Raw genomic sequence first — 3760 nt, 5'->3', positions numbered from 1 at the left:
GTGGTGGCTGCCGTTACTTGTCGTCAAGAGGAAAGGCCTGACGCGTAGTCAGACCTGACTTAAGTCTTGCATGTTTTCATGGGAGGGGCGCCGTATTCTTCGTTGGGCCTGCCACTCTGGGGTCAAAGGGGACGGGCCGTCCCACGATCCTGGGATTATCCAGCTTTCTGTTAAAGTTGGTGAGCTCCTTTTTTCTTAGTTATATACAAGCAAAAGGTCAGATCTTTTTTGTAGGAAATACCAGCTTGAAAGTATGTGATCAGCTCTCGTACTAGTCATATTTATAATTCCATGTGAAAAACCAAACTGCAGTTCCAAGCACAGTACCATGATGAGGGCCCAGCACGGTGGTGCATGCCTGTCACCGCAGCAGTTGGGAGGCTGAGACAGGGTGATTAGTATGAGTTGGAGACCAGCGTGGGCTACGTAGTGAGTTCAGGATCACACTGAACTACAGAGTGAGAGCCTATTTCAAAAAGCAAATCAACAAAATAATCACAAAGAGTTAAGAAATTTTAATAAAATTATTTTTTAAAAACTACTATAATGTGTGGGCTCTATAACAAGGCTGTTTATGTTTCTTTGGGCTCAGACCTGACTCCAGTTATAACAAAAATCAATTATTGAAATACTCTATGGAGTCCACCTATGCCCTGGCTAATCCCTGTCCTCAGAGGTCACTTTCTTTAAGACTGATAGTAGCTATTTTTGTGGCATGACTAGGTTTGATCAGCTTTGCAGAAGGTTGTATTAATGTTTGGGATGCTAATTCAAAAGATTTTTCAGAGAAATAAAAATAAAAATTAATTTCACTCTAAGACCCAGAATAACCAGACTCAAAGTTTATAAGGTTGTTCCTTTTAAACTAAAGAGTCCTTTTGAAACATCCCTAAAACGATTATGGAAAACAGGTAGGTCATTTCGTTGTTGATTTTTATTGCATGTCTCTTGCCCACTAAGACTTAATGTCCTTTATACCGGACTGCTCTGGGTATTTTTGTGAGTCAAAGACCGGCTGTCACTGGGACCCCTTCACACTCTCCCTCAGCTCCCTGATGACCCCGTATCTGGTTACTGTGGGAACAGACTTGCAGGAGTCCATCCAGATAGGCAGCATGTCCTGGTGTTTATAAAAGACAAAGGTTTTTTTTTTTGAACCTAAATTTATTTCAAATAAAAAATCAGGAGGCCTGTGTGTCGTGTGACCTGTGCTGTACATGGCGGGGTATTTCCCCTCATCAGTATCGAAAGAGCATAGGGTGCAGCCCTGTGTGCTGCGCTGCGGAGGTCCCCAAGCCACGGTAGAGAAGAGCCCAGGGCGGACGTGTGAGTCGTGCGCAGGGGCCTCTCCGTGTTGCCGGGGCTTCCCTCAGCGGGCGCCCTTCCTCCCGCGCTTCTCCTCCATGCAGCCCCTGCCAGTGTGCAGCAGTGTGAAGGAAATGGGAGAACAGATCACGAGCCAGGCTGGAGTGACGGAGCCCAGACAGATGCAGTTACCCTGAATGCCGTGCGTGACAGACGTCGCGTGGACTTCCCTAGCCACAGAAGGAAGAAGGTCATCAGTCAAAAAATCCACCAGTACATTGCAGGGCCTTGGGCCCCCGGGCTACAGCAAACATCGGGAATCCTTTCTGTGGGTTTCAGCAGTGACAGCACCCTTAGCTTTACAGGGTTCGTGGAGGCTGGATAGAGGTCCGCTGGGCGTGTGGTAAATTCTGGCTCCGGGAAACAGAGTCACAGTCATGCGGCTGTGCCATCCATGACGAGGGGGAAAGCAGGGGCTGAGGAAGGGACTGAGACGGCCCGAGACGATTTTGGCTCTCCGCCTTCAACATCCCGTCTCTGCCGTTGTGCTGCTCAGCCCCGATCAAGCAGTTTCTTCAGACAGCTTCAGCTGCAGTTTCATACAACCCACTTCTTTCTTAGTTCCTAAAGTTTCACTGACCGTTGTGTATGGCTTTTAGATCTTCATGTAGTTTGAAAACAGTGAAAGGATTTTAAGATTTCCAAATTCCATCCCTGACTTTGCCGCTCCCAGAGGGCTGGTCTCAAAAGGTGTGTTCTCTTGTGCACCTTCGTGCAGTCCTCACCCACCCTGCCTCTGAGCAAGCTGCTAGAGTCAGTTCAGTGTGACAGAAGACGTGCATGGCTCTTAAGTCCTGGTCAGAAGAGCCTTGCAGCTTCTGTCTCACTTTGCTCCCAAAGAGCGTGCGCTTCTGTCCTGAGACCCTGCCAGGAGGAGCGAGGCCAGCTCCTGGGGGTGGACATGCGGGGAAGGGGCCAGCTGGCTCCGCACCGCTCCTCCCCAGGTGGAGAACACATTTCGGAGCCTGCAGGGAACTTCATTAACTCACAGAACCTTAAGAAATCATTAAGTTTTGCTTTATGCTGTCCAGGTTTGGGATGGTGTGTCAGTCACAGATAAAATACTTCTCACCAAGTAAATTTCCCATTGGCCGGGGCTTTGCGCAAGTCCTGGGCAAAGTCTCCCTTTTTAGTCCTGTTTTCCTCATTGTGACTGAATACCTGAGAAGCTCAACTCAGAGGAGGAAACGTTTGTTCGGCTTCACAGTTTCAGAGGCTTCAGGCCGTGGTCAGCCTGCTGCCCTGCTTTCAAGCCCGTGTCAAGGCAGAAATCACGGTGGGAGGGCCCGGCTCAGCTCACGGCCGCCGGAAAACAGGGCGGGTGAGAGCCGCAGAGACAGGGCCCGGGCCGAGAGAATTTCAGAGGCAGCCGGCGGGGACCGCTCCCTCCCGGTGGGCCCAAACCCCAGCTACGAATTCGTCGGTGCATTATTGTATTCACGAGCTTAGCACTGTCACGACCCCCCGCCGCTCTGGGCCCCACTTTGGGATGTCACCGCATGGAGGGCCGGGCCCTCAGTACGTGCATGGCGGCGGATCCCTTCCCAGTGGAACCGCATTCCTGTCCTCACGTCTGGCCGCGTCTGGTTTCTCGTCCGCGCTTCGCCCTGCTGGAGGCTGCAACGAGTAGCTTCCAAGGCGTCTCTCGGTGCAGCCCGCTTTCTCTCTTTCCAGGGGGTGGAGGCGAGTGGTTCTTACATCCCCGAAAGAGCCCGCGCACGGCATTTCCCGTGCAGGCGGGAGGTTGTCAAGGCGGACGCTCGGTGTGAAAGGCTGCGGAAACTTCCAATGCCTGTCTCTCTTGCTGGCGCACAAGCAGGGTCTCTCTTGCGGGTACACGTGCGGGAGCTGGTGGGAAAGGCAGGGTGGAAGCACCCCAAAGGGTGAACAGGCCCTGCGCTCTGAAGACCTTTTCCGAGAGGAGGAGCGCGAAGGGAGAGGGATGAGGGTGTCGCGGGGAGGCCGGGCAGCACGTCCGCGGCCGAGCCCGCCGCTGCGCCGGCCCGCGCCCTCCCGGTCCTCCGCGGCTGAGCGCCGCGCCTCGCTCCGCGCTCACGAGCCTCGCGCTCCTCCCCCTTCAGCGTGCGCCGGCCCGAGCGTGCGGCCCGGGCGGTGGCTGCGGCAGGGCTCTGCTTACGGGTGTTCTCCCGATAGAAAGGACCAAGGATAAACCCCTTTCCTCTCGGGCCAGTGCCAGGACCCGCAGCGCCCCGCGGACCTTCCAGGGACGGGTCTGAGGGTCAGACGGCGTGCAGCGGGGCGCCAGGGCTCAGCGGGGCGGAGAGGCCAGACACCGAACCAACCGGAGAGCACACGCTGCCGTCGCCGCGGATGCGAAGCGCCCCGCGCGGGGAGCCCGCGGGCAGCTCCCGCGGACGGCAGCTTCCCCCGCGGG

This window comes from Chinchilla lanigera, unplaced genomic scaffold, assembly GCF_000276665.1.
Source record: "Chinchilla lanigera isolate Chin_1 unplaced genomic scaffold, ChiLan1.0 scaffold00047, whole genome shotgun sequence".
In the NCBI taxonomy this organism is placed as follows: domain Eukaryota; kingdom Metazoa; phylum Chordata; class Mammalia; order Rodentia; family Chinchillidae; genus Chinchilla; species Chinchilla lanigera.
Note: the sequence above shows the minus strand (reverse complement) of the source record.